Source organism: Lipophrys pholis (genome assembly GCF_963383615.2).
Source record: "Lipophrys pholis genome assembly, chromosome: 3".
Classification (NCBI taxonomy): Eukaryota; Metazoa; Chordata; class Actinopteri; order Blenniiformes; family Blenniidae; genus Lipophrys; species Lipophrys pholis.
Genome location: NC_137627.1, coordinates 36294056 through 36308311, shown reverse-complemented (window position 1 = coordinate 36308311; position 14256 = coordinate 36294056).

Sequence of the window (14256 nt, the reverse complement as noted above, 5' to 3'; positions counted from 1 at the left end):
CCACCCCTCCACTCCTCCACCCCTCCACTCTTCCACTCTTCAACCCCTCCACTCCACTCCTGCACTCCTCCACGCCTCCAACCCTCCACCCCTCCACCCTACCTCTCCTTCACTCCTCCACTCCTCCACTCCTCCACTCCTCCACTCCTCCACCCCTCCACTCCTCCACCTCTCCACTCCTTCACTCCTCCACCCCTCCAACCCTCCACCCCTCCTGCCCTCCATTCCTCCACCCCTCCATTCCTCCACCCCTCCACTCCTCCACCCTCCACTCCTCCACCCCACTTCTCCTTCACTCCTCCACTCCTCCACTCCTCCACTCTTCAACCCCTCCACCCCTCCACTCCTCCACTCCTCCAACCCTCCACCCCTCCACCCTACTCTGCTTCACTCCTAATCCACTCCATTCCTCCACCCCTCCACTCCTCCATCCCTCCTCTCCTTCACTCCTCCACCCCTCCATTCCTCCACCTCTCCACTCCTCCACCCCTCCACTCCTCCTCTCCTCCACTCCTCCACTCCTCCACCCCTCCACTTTTCCACTCTTCCACTCTTCAACCCCTCCACTCCTCCACTCCTTCACTCCTCCTCCCCTCCATTCCTCCACCCCTCCACTCCTCCACTCCGCCTCCCCTCCATTCCTCCACCCCTCCACTCCTCCACTCTTCCACTCGTCAACCCCTCCACCCTCCACTCCTCCACTCTTCCACTCTTCAACCCCCTCCACCCCTCCACTTCTCCACTCCTCCACTCCTCCACTCCTTCACTCCTCCTCCCCTCCATTCCTCCACCCCTCCAGTCCTCCACTCCGCCTCCCCTCCATTCCTCCACCCCTCCACTCCTCCACTCTTCCACTCTTCAACCCCTCCACCCCTCCACTTCTCCACTCCTCCACTCCTCCACTCCTGCACTCCTCCACTCTTCCACTCTTCAACCCCTCCACTCCTCCACTCCTTCACTCCTCCTCCCCTCCATTCCTCCACTCCTCCACTCCTCCACTCCTCCACCCCTCCACTCCTCCACTCCTCCCTGTGGCTTCACGCTGCCTCCATGGCTCAATATTGACGTCGTGGTCACTGAGACATTCAGGTTCGGCGTCAACGTGGTCCAAAGGTCAAAGGTCAGGACAGAACTACAGTTACAACGGAACAAGTTTCTGAGAGTTTATGGCTTGTTGATCAGACGATACAGGACGATACAGGACGATACAGGATGATACAGGACGATACAAGATGATACAGGATGATACAGGACAATACAGGATGATACAGGGCATTACAAGACGATACAGGATGATACAGGACAATACAAGATGATACAGGACGATACAGGACGATACAGGATGATACAGGACAATACAGGATGATACAGGATGATACAGGACGATACAGGACAATACAGGACGATACAAGATGATACAGGACGATACAGGACAATACAGGATGATACAGGGCATTACAAGACGATACAGGATGATACAGGACAATACAAGATGATACAGGACGATACAGGACGATACAGGATGATACAGGACAATACAGGATGATACAGGATGATACAGGACGATACAGGACAATACAGGACGATACAAGATGATACAGGACGATACAGGACAATACAGGATGATACAGGGCATTACAAGATGATACAGGACGATACAGGATGATACAGGACAATACAGGACATTACATGACGATACAGGATGATACAGGACAATACAGGATGATACAGGATGATACAGGACAATACAAGATGATACAGGACGATACAGGACGATACAGGATGATACAGGACAATACAGGATGATACAGGATGATACAGGACGATACAGGACAATACAGGACGATACAGGATGATACAGGACGGTACAGGGCGATACAGGACGATACAGGCCAGTACAAGATGGTACAGGATGATACAGGACGGTACAGGGCGATACAGGACGATACAGGGCAGTACAAGATGGTACAGGATGATACAGGACAATACAAGATGATACAGGACGGTACAGGACAATACAGGACGATACAGGACGGTACAGGACGATACAGGGCAACAGCTCAGATGAACCCTGGTCGCAGTCAGAAAGTCCTGGAGCTGCAGGTTTGACAGGAACAGATACAGCAGGAAAGACTTGGCGGGGCGAGAAGCTAAAAGTGGAACCATGAGGAGAGAGCATCAGTCTGAATTACATCCTGTTGTCTTTTACACATGGAGGGAGGGAGGGAGATGGAGGGAGGGAGGGAGGGAGGAGGGATGGAGGGAGGGAGGGAGGGAGGAGGGATGGATGGAGGGAGGGAGGGAGGGAGGAGGGATGGAGGGATGGATGGAGGGATGGATGGAGGGAGGGAGGGAGGGAGGAGGGATGGATGGAGGGAGGGAGGGAGGAGGGATGGATGGAGGGAGGGAGGAGGGATGGAGGGAGGGAGGGAGGGAGGAGGGATGGATGGAGGGAGGGAGGAGGGATGGATGGAGGGAGGGAGGGAGGGAGGGAGGGAGGAGGGATGGAGGGAGGGATGGAGGAGGGATGGATGGAGGGAGGGAGGGAGGGAGGAGGGATGGAGGGAGGGAGGGAGGGAGGGAGGGAGGAGGGATGGAGGGAGGGAGGAGGGATGGATGGAGGGAGGGAGGGAGGAGGGATGGATGGAGGGAGGGAGGGAGGGAGGGAGGGATGGAGGGAGGTGGGATGGATGGAGGGAGGGAGGGAGGGAGGAGGGATGGATGGAGGAGGGAGGGATGGAGGGGGGGAGGGAGGGAGGGATGGATGGAGGGAGGAGGGATGGATGGAGGAGGGATGGATGGAGGGAGGGAGGGAGGGAGGATGGATGGATGGACGATTCAAGTGAAGACACAACGGTTTTGGGTTTTCATCGTAGTTTCACAACCACACGGCAACATTTTGAAAACGTCTGTTTCCACGGAAACGGCAGAAACAGTGAAACCAATGTAGTTTTCATGTTGAGCCACAAGTTGGTGCTGTTGTTGGTTTTTGTGATGAAACCATGAAACATGAACTCGTACTGCGACTGCGGTGCTCATGAGCAGCAGCAGCGTTTCTGCCGTCGTTTTCAAAAAGTTCACTTTCAGTGCCGAGCTTCATTGTCATGGAAACGGAAGTTTAACATTTTCACTAAAATCGTTGCTCTAAGATCCCGAGTGAAAATTCATTCATTCATTCAGACACAATTACATTAAAATCAACCTCATTAAAATGTTGAGCCACAAATTAATCTTGAACTGCCCAAGGACCTGAGGACATTAGAACACAAGGACCTGAGGACATTAGAACACAAGGACATGAGGACATTAGAACACAAGGACCTGAGGACATTAGAACACAAGGACATGAGGACATTAGAACACAAGGACATTAGGACACAAGGCCATTAGCACACAAGGACATGGGGGCATTAGGACACAAGGACCTGAGGACATTAGAACACAAGGACACAAGGCCATTAGCACACAAGGACATGGGGGCATTAGGACACAAGGACCTGAGGACATTAGAACACAAGGACATTAGGACACAAGGACATTAGGACACAAGGCCATTAGCACACAAGGACATGAGGACATTAGGACACAAGGACATTAGGACACAAGGCCATTAGCACACAAGGACATGGGGGCATTAGGACACAAGGACATGAGGGCATTAGAACACAAGGACATGAGGGCATTAGGACACAAGGACCTGAGGGCATTAGGACACAAGGACATTACGACACAAGGCCATTAGGACTCAAGGCCATGGGGACATTAGGACACAATGACATGAGGGCATTAGGACACAAGGACATTACGACACAAGGACATGGGGACACAAGGACATGGGGACATTAGGACACAAGGACATGAGGGCATTAGGACACAATTACATTACGACACAAGGCCATTAGGACTCAAGGACATGGGGACATTAGGACATGAGGGCATTAGGACACAAGGACATGATGGCATTACGACACAAGGCCATTAGGACACAAGGACATGGGGACATTAGGACACAAGGACATCAGGGCATTAGGACACAAGGACCTGAGGGCATTAGGACACAAGGACATTACGACACAAGGCCATTAGGACTCAAGGCCATGGGGACATTAGGACACAATGACATGAGGACATTACGACACAAGGCCATTAGGACTCAAGGACATGGGGACATTAGGACACAAGGCATTTAGGACTCAAGGACATTAGGACATGAGGGCACAAGGACATCAGGCCTTGGACGTCTGGACATTAGACATTAGGACGTTTGGTCCCCTGAGAGCCAGAACGCTGGTCCGATGTCTCCCTCTGGTGGCCAGAGTGAATACGGCCATAGGGGAAAGCAGTGAGTGAAGTGGAGAGCAGAGCTGGAATCCTCGGTTGAGCACAGCAAACAGGAAGCTGGAGCTCTGCTCCTGAAAACCACCCAAACACAAAAAACAACAAAGACGTGAAAAAGTACTTTCAGGACAATTTCACCAAAGCTTAGTTTAATTTTCTTTTTTCTCTTTAGACTTAGACTTTGCTTTATTCCTCCCTCAGGACGACTCCGTCAGGGAAATGTAAGTTCCAGCAGCTTAATAGAAGAGGAGCAGCACACAGAGGAGAACAGAGACGAGTTACAGAAAAAGGGAACTAACCTTAACTTAACTAGATATAGAAATGGAAAAAAGAATAAGACTCCTGGCAAAATCTAGGAGTGAAAGTGGCCGAAGGTTAAATTGCTCTGTGGTTAAAGTTTAAAGTTCCAGATAAACCAAACGGTGAAAACATGACGACTCCTGGAAGCGTCTGTCCTGCTGGAGCCTCCTGACGCTAGGGGGCGCCGTGGAGTGGAGGTCTGCATCGGGAAGCTGTGATCGCCGCCTCGCTCCGGAGAATCAGAGGAAGAGGACTCCAGCTGGGAGGAAGATCTGTCACAGCAGAGGAGGAGGAAGAACCTCTGCCCGTCTGTCCAGCTGCTGAAACCTTCCAGAGGAACCTTCCAGAGAAACCTTCCAGAGGAACATTACTGAGGAACCTTCCAGAGGAACCTTCCAGAGAAACATTACTGAGGAACCTTCCAGAGGAACCTTCCAGAGAAACCTTCCAGAGGAACATTACTGAGGAACCTTCCAGAGGAACCTTCCAGAGGAACCTTCCTGAGGAACCTTCCTGAGGAACCTTCCAGAGAAACCTTCCAGAGGAACATTACTGAGGAACCTTCCTGAGGAACCTTCCTGAGGAACCTTCCTGAGGAACCTTCCTGAGGAACCTTCCAGAAACCTCCGCATTGTGTAAGTTGCTTCCTTCAATGACTCAGAGACAGACGAGGTTGTAGAAAGTTACAACCTGAATTCTTTGCAAATAGAAATTGAAATGATTCCAAACTATGTTTGGAAGGAAAACAACAGTGATGCACGTTGTGGTATTCAGAGTAGCTCTTCTGAATAAAAGCATCATTTTAGTGTTGTCCTATGGAATAAACTGAAGGATCTAGATTGGCTGTTACATCCAGCTTCCTGTGGGCTCTCCACCACCTTCCTGTGGGCTCTCCACCACCTTCCTGTGGGCTCTCCACCACCTTCCTGTGGGCTCTCCACCTTCCTGTGGGCTCTCCACCTTCCTGTGGGCTCTCCACCACCTTCCTGTGGGCTCTCCACCTTCCTGTGGGCTCTCCAGCTTCCTGTGGGCTCTGCAGCTTCCTATGGGCTCTCCACCACCTTCCTGTGGGCTCTCCACCTTCCTGTGGGCTCTCCACCTTCCTGTGGGCTCTCCAGCTTCCTATGGGCTCTCCAGCTTCCTATGGGCTCTCCACCACCTTCCTGTGGGCTCTCCAGCTTCCTATGGGCTCTCCACCACCTTCCTATGGGCTCTCCACCACCTTCCTGTGGGCTCTCCACCTTCCTGTGGGCTCTCCAGCTTCCTGTGGGCTCTCCAGCTTCCTGTGGGCTCTCCACCTTCCTGTGGGCTCTCCACCTTCCTGTGGGCTCTCCACCTTCCTGTGGGCTCTCCACCTGCAGGAAGGTTCTTAATGGTGCAATGTGATCTGGGTGACGGTGCTCAGACTGACACCACCACCACCCGGAAACGGAGAAGAGGGAGGAGATGGATGGATGGATGGATGGATGGATGGATGGATGGATGGATGGATGTTACATCCAACCCCCAGGTTCCTGTAGGTTGTTTCTAGTGCTGTTCTTCTCAGGAGCGTCCCACTGGGCACTGTGGACGTTAGGAAAATGTGATTTTTGCATTTTTGGAGAAAAGTTTCACATCTTGTCTGTCTTTGGGTGTGAAGTCCTGACATGGTCCTGCCTGCCGATACAAAGAATTCCCCCAAATGATCCAAACCCTAATATTTCTGAACAGTGATGTAGTACAATCCCCTGTAGACCACTGATGTGGGAAGTAAGAGTGACGCAAATACGCAGCAAAAACAGTGGCCATTACTACAACGGCAGGTGAAAATGACATCATCACTCATTGTTCATCTTCCTAAAGTCATTACAATGAGACATGGTTTGTCATTCGGGGAGGAGACGGGAGGGAGAAGGGAGGAGACGGGAGGAGACGGGAGGAGACGGGAGGAGACGGGAGGAGACGGGAGGAGACGGGAGGGAGACGGGGAGGAGAAGGGAGGGAGACGGGGAGGAGAAGGGAGGAGACGGGAGGGAGACGGGGAGGAGAAGGGAGGAGACGGGAGGGAGACGGGGAGGAGAAGGGAGGGAGACGGGGAGGAGAAGGGAGGAGACGGGAGGGAGACGGGGAGGAGAAGGGAGGGAGACGGGGAGGAGAAGGGAGGAGACGGGAGGGAGACGGGGAGGAGAAGGGAGGAGACGGGGAGGAGACGGGAGGGAGAAGGGAGGAGACGGGAGGGAGAAGGGAGGGAGAAGGGAGGAGACGGGAGGGAAACGGGAGGAGACGGGAGGGAGAAGGGAGGAGACGGGAGGGAGAAGGGAGGGAGAAGGGAGGAGACGGGAGGGAAACGGGAGGAGACGGGAGGGAGACGGGAGGAGAAGGGAGGAGACGGGAGGGAGACGGGAGGGAGACGGGAGGAGACGGGAGGGAGACGGGAGGGAGACGGGAGGGAGAAGGGAGGAGACGGGAGGAGACGGGAGGAGACGGGGAGGAGAAGGGAGGGAGAAGGGAGGAGACGGGAGGGAGACGGGGAGGAGAAGGGAGGGAGACGGGAGGGAGACGGGAGGAGACGGGAGGGAGACGGGAGGAGACGGGAGGGAGAAGGGAGGAGACGGGAGGGAGACGGGAGGGAGACAGGAGGAGACGGGAGGGAGACGGGAGGAGAAGGGAGGAGACGGGAGGGAGACGGGAGGGAGACGGGAGGAGACGGGGAGGAGAAGGGAGGGAGAAGGGAGGAGACGGGAGGGAGACGGGAGGAGATGGGAGGGAGACAGGGAGGAGACGGGAGGGAGACGGGAGGAGACGGGAGGAGACGGGAGGAGACGGGGAGGAGAAGGGAGGAGACGGGAGGGGAACGGGAGGAGACGGGAGGGAGACGGGGAGGAGACGGGAGGAGATGGGAGGGAAACGGGAGGGAGAAGGGAGGAGACGGGAGGGAGACGGGAGGAGACGGGAGGAGACGGGGAGGAGACGGGAGGAGATGGGAGGGAGACGGGGAGGAGAAGGGAGGAGACGGGAGGGAGACGGGAGGAGACGGGAGGGAGAAGGGAGGAGACGGGAGGAGAAGGGAGGAGACGGGAGGGAGAAGGGAGGAGACGGGAGGGAGAAAGGAGGAGACGGGAGGAGACGGGAGGGAGAAGGGAGGAGACGGGAGGAGACGGGGAGGAGACGGGAGGAGACGGGAGGGAGAAGGGAGGAGAAGGGAGGAGACGGGAGGGAGACGGGGAGGAGACGGGAGGAGACGGGAGGGAGAAGGGAGGAGAAGGGAGGAGACGGGAGGGAGACGGGAGGAGGTGTATTTGAAGTTCAGCAGGTAGTCCCACTGCAGCTTGTCCCAGTGTCCTTTACCTCCAAACTGTTATTTTCTCAGAGGACGAACTCGATGAGGTTATTTTGACTTGGAACAACCAGAGTCCGTCAAGTCCACAACTCAGGACGACCTCCTGGCCGTCCCTCCGTACTGCACGCCGTCCCTCACCTGGACGGGGGAAGACAATGTTTGCATCTGGAGAAGGTTCATGTGTTCCATGTCTGTGTGGAGCTCATGTCAGATTATAATCTGACATTAACAGATGATGTGTTTGAAACAGATGAGCTGATTAATGCTGAACTGGATCTAGAAGTTTGAAAGTGAAGCCTCCCTGTCACACGCACCGCTCCAAATTGTTGAGCGTTTTCTTTTCTGGATTGTTCCAGGAACAGAATCAAGCTTCGTCAGGCTGGTTGTGTTAAATGTAAAACCCACACATGCATGAACACATTTCTTTATCCAAACAGTTAAACGATGATTGGATCCTGAAGAGCCTGAGGTTGACAGGGAAATGCAAAAACTGCAAACAAAAAGCTCCTGAACACTTATTGATGCTGCTTGAACACTAAAAAAATAAATACAAAATTGGCTTGGATTAGTATCAGATTAGTTTAGGGGGGGGGGGGGGGGGGGGGGCGACAACATACAATACCCTTCTTGTGCTCCATATATTATTTGCAGTTATCACACTGATCCAAATACTTTCCAACTGTGATTAGATGAAACCAGCCTGAGCAGCTCTATCTAGAGCAGGGGTCTCAAACTCAATGTACCCGGGGGCCGCTGGAGGCAGAGGCTGGGTGAGGCCGGGTGAGGCTGGGTGAGGCCGGGTGAGGCTGGGAGCCGCTGGAGGCAGAGGCTGGGTGAGGCCGAGTGAGGCTGGGTGAGGCTGGGTGAGGCAGGGTGAGACAGGGGGCAGCTGGAGTCAGAGGCTGGGTGAGGCTGGGTGAGGCTGGGTGAGGCTGGGTGAGGCAGGGTGAGACAGGGTGAGACAGGGGGCAGCTGGAGGCAGAGGCTGGGTGAGGCTGGGTGAGACAGGGTGAGACAGGGGCCGCTGGAGGCAGAGGCTGGGTGAGGCTGGGTGAGGCTGGGTGAGGCTGGGGGAGGCAGGGTGAGACAGGGGGCAGCTGGAGTCAGAGGCTGGGTGAGGCTGGGTGAGGCTGGGTGAGGCTGGGTGAGGCAGGGTGAGACAGGGTGAGACGGGGCAGCTGGAGGCAGAGGCTGGGTGAGGCTGGGTGAGACAGGGTGAGACAGGGGCCGCTGGAGGCAGAGGCTGGGTGAGGCTGGGTGAGGCTGGGGGAGGCCAGGTGAGACAGGGTGAGGCCGGGTGAGGCAGGGTGAGACAGGGTGAGGCTGGGGGCACCGCAGTCTTTTGGTCCCTCGAGCTGTGAACCGTCAGCGCTCACTGATATTAATGGATGTTTACTTCCATGCTCAGTGTGCGGTGGGATACGGCAGGTAATCTGGTCAGAGTACTAAATCCCATCTCAAACAAAGTAATCTAAGCAAATGTGGAAACTCTTTAATGACTTATGGGAACGATATAAGCTTTTAATTATGACATCACCCAATTCAAACCATGGCAGGACGACACCACACACAAAACCCTCTTCACTGCTGGTTGCCCACCACAACTAGTAAACCAAACTAAACTAGATGAATTAACTAACTTCAAACCTAATAGAACCTGACATCATGTTCCTGCAATGGTTCCACTGCTGGAGGCAGAAATGGTTCAAACGCCGGCTCCTCCTAGAGAGGCATGGTATCATCCAGACTGGAGTTCTCCGTGTCGGAAAGCCTTTGTGTGTGGAACGTTACTGCACCACTGTTCTCTACATGATCCACATGAAGTGAAGCACCATGATCTGGTGGAGCAGGTGGGCGGACTGTGGCCTCCATTACGGAGACTTTCACCAGTTGGATTAGCTGGCTGCTTTCCATGTTCAACACTTCTCTTAAACCATTGCTGGGAACACTTTTTTTAAACCATCATCTAGGAACACTTATCTAAAACCATCGCTTAGGAACACTTTTTTTAAACCATCGTTTGGGAACACTTTTCTTAAACCTTCGCCTGGGAACACTTTTCTTAAACCATTGTCTGGGAACACTTATCTAAAACCATCGCTTAGGAACACTTTTTTTAAACCATCGTCTGGGAACACTTTTCTTAAACCTTTGTCTGGAAACGCTTTTTTTAAACCATCGTCTGGGAACACTTTTCTTAAACCTTTGTCTGGAAACACTTTTTTTAAACCATCGTCTGGGAACACTTTTCTTAAACCTTTGTCTGGAAACACTTTTTTTAAACCATCGTCTGGGAACACTTTTCCTAAACCATTGTCTGGGAACACTTTTCTAAAACCATCGCCTGGGAACACTTTTCCTAAACCTTTGTCTGGGAACACTTTTCTAAAACCATCGGCTGGGAACACTTTTCTTAAACTTTGTCTGGGAACACTTTTCTAAAACCATCGTCTGGGAACACTTTTCTTAAACCATCGTCTGAGAACACTTTTCTAAAACCATCGCCTGGGAACACTTTTCCTAAACCTTTGTCTGGGAACACTTTTCTAAAACCATCGGCTGGGAACACTTTTCTTAAACCATCGTCTGGGAACACTTTTTTTTAAACCATTGCATTGCAACACTTTTATTAAACCATCATCTAGGAACACTTTTTTTAAACCATTGCATTGCAACACTTTTCTTAAACCATCGTTTGGGAACACTTTTCTTAAACCTTCGTCTGGGAACACTTTTCTTAAACCATCGTTTGGGAACACTTTTCTGAAACCATCGCCTGGGAACACTTTTCTTAAACCATCGCCTGGGAACACTTTTCCTAAACCATCGTCTGGGAACACTTTTCTGAAATCATCGTCAGGGAACACTTTTCTTAAACCATCGTTTGGGAACACTTTTCTGAAATCATCGTCTGGGAACACTTTTCTAGAACCATCGCCTGGGAACACTTTTCCTAAACCATCGTCTGGGAACACTTTTCTAAAACCATCGCCTGGGAACACTTTTCTTAAACCATCGTCTGGGAACACTTTTCCAAAACCACCGCATTGCAACACTTTTTTAAAACCATCGTCTGGGAACACTTTTCTTAAACCATCATCTGGGAACACTTATCTAAAACCATCGCTTAGGAACACTTTTTTGAAACCATCATCTGGAAACACTTTTCTTAAACCTTTGTCTGGGAACACTTTTCTAAAACCATCGTCTGGGAACACTTTTCTTAAACCATCATCTGGGAACACTTATCTAAAACCATCGCTTAGGAACACTTTTTTGAAACCATCATCTGGAAACACTTTTCTTAAACCTTTGTCTGGGAACACTTTTCTAAAACCATCGTCTGGGAACACTTTTCTTAAACCATCGTCTGGGAACACTTTTTTTAAACCATCATCTGGGAACACTTATCTAAAACCATCGCTTAGGAACACTTTTTTGAAACCATCATCTGGAAACACTTTTCTTAAACCTTTGTCTGGGAACACTTTTCTAAAACCATCGTCTGGGAACACTTTTCTTAAACCATCATCTGGGAACACTTATCTAAAACCATCGCTTAGGAACACTTTTTTGAAACCATCATCTGGAAACACTTTTCTTAAACCTTTGTCTGGGAACACTTTTCTAAAACCATCGTCTGGGAACACTTTTTTTAAACCATCGTCTGGGAACACTTTTCTAAAACCATCGCCTGGGAACACTTTTCCTAAACAATCGTCTGGGAACACTTTTCTAAAACCATCGCCTGGGAACAAGTTCTAAAACCATTGCCTGGGAACACTTTTCCTAAACAATCGTCTGGGAACACTTTTCTAAAACCATCGCCTGGGAACACTTTTCCTAAACCATCGTCTGGGAACACTTTCCTTAAACCATCGTTTGGGAACACTTTTCTAAAACCATCGCCTTGGAACACTTTTCTTAAACCATCGTCTGGAAACACTTTTTTAAAACCATCATCTGGGAACACTTTTCCTAAACCATTGTCTGGGAACACTTTTCTAAAACCATCGTCTGGGAACACTTTTCTTGAACCATCGTTTGGGAACACTTATCTAAAACCATCGCTTAGGAACACTTTTTTGAAACCATCATCTGGGAACACTTTTCTTAAACCTTTGTCTGGGAACACTTTTCTAAAACCATAGGCTGGGAACACTTTTCTTAAACCATCGTCTGGGAACACTTTTCCAAAACCATCGCATGGCAACACTTTTCTAAAACCATCGTCTGGGAAAACTTTTCCTAAACCATTGTCTGGGAACACTTTTCTTAAACCTTTGTCTGGGAACACTTTTCTAAAACCATCGTCTGGGAACACTTTTCTTAAACCATCGTCTGGGAACACTTTTCCAAAACCATCGCATGGCAACACTTTTCTAAAACCATCGTCTGGGAACACTTTTCTTAAACCATCGTCTGGGAACACTTTTCCAAAACCATCGCATGGCAACACTTTTCTTAAACCATCGTCTGGGAACACTTTTCCAAAACCATCGCATGGCAACACTTTTTTTAAACCATCATCTGGGAACACTTTTCTTAAACCTTTGTCTGGGAAAACTTTTTTTAAACCATCGTCTGGGAACACTTTTCTTAAAACATCGTTTGGGAACACTTTTCTTAAACCATCGTCTGGGAACACTTATCTAAAACCATCGCTTAGGAACACTTTTTTGAAACCATCATCTGGGAACACTTTTCTTAAACCTTTGTCTGGGAAAACTTTTTTTAAACCATCGTCTGGGAACACTTTTCTTAAAACATCGTTTGGGAACACTTTTCTTAAACCATCATCTGGAAACACTTTTCTAAAACCATCGTCTGGGAACACTTTTCTTAAACCATCGTCTGGGAACACTTTTTTTAAACCATCGTCTGGGAACACTTTTCTAAAACCATCGCCTGGGAACACTTTTCCTAAACAATCGTCTGGGAACACTTTTCTAAAACCATCGCCTGGGAACACTTTTCCTAAACAATCGTCTGGGAACACTTTTCTAAAACCATCGCCTGGGAATACTTTTTTTAAACCATCATCTGGGAACACTTTTCTTAAACCATCGCCTGGGAACACTTATCTAAAACGATCACTTAGGAACACTTTTTTTAAACCATCATCTGGGAACACTTTTCTTAAACCTTTGTCTGGGAACACTTTTCTAAAACCATCGTCTGGGAACACTTTTCCTAAACCATTGTCTGGGAACACTTTTCTAAAACCATCGTCTCGGAACACTTTTCTAAAACCATCGCCTGGGAACACTTTTCCTAAACCATCGCCTGGGAACACTTTTCCAAAACCATCGCATGGCAACACTTTTCTAAAACCATCGTCTGGGAACACTTTTCTTAAACCATCGTCTGGGAACACTTTTCCAAAACCATCGCATGGCAACACTTTTTTAAAACCATCGTCTGGGAACACTTATCTAAAAACATCGCTTAGGAACACTTTTTTTAAACCATCATCTGGGAACACTTTTCTTAAAACATCGTTTGGGAACACTTTTCTTAAACCATCGTCTGGGAACACTTTTCTTAAACCTTTGTCTGGGAAAACTTTTTTTAAACCATCGTCTGGGAACACTTTTCTTAAAACATCGTTTGGGAACACTTTTCTTAAACCATCGTCTGGGAACACTTATCTAAAACCATCGCTTAGGAACACTTTTTTGAAACCATCATCTGGAAACACTTTTCTAAAACCATCGTCTGGGAACACTTTTCTTAAACCATCGTCTGGGAACACTTTTTTTAAACCATCGTCTGGGAACACTTTTCCAAAACCATCGTCTGGGAACACTTTTCCTAAACAATCGTCTGGGAACACTTTTCTAAAACCATCGCCTGGGAACACTTTTCCTAAACAATCGTCTGGGAACACTTTTCTAAAACCATCGCCTGGGAACACTTTTTTTAAACCATCATCTGGGAACACTTTTCTTAAACCATCGCCTGGGAACACTTATCTAAAAACATCGCTTAGGAACACTTTTTTTAAACCATCATCTGGGAACACTTTTCTTAAAACATCGTTTGGGAACACTTTTCTTAAACCATCGTCTGGGAACACTTTTCTTAAACCTTTGTCTGGGAAAACTTTTTTTAAACCATCGTCTGGGAACACTTTTCTTAAAACATCGTTTGGGAACACTTTTCTTAAAACATCGTTTGGGAACACTTTTCTTAAACCATCGTCTGGGAACACTTATCTAAAACCATCGCTTAGGAACACTTTTTTGAAACCATCATCTGGAAACACTTTTCTAAAACCATCGTCTGGGAACACTTTT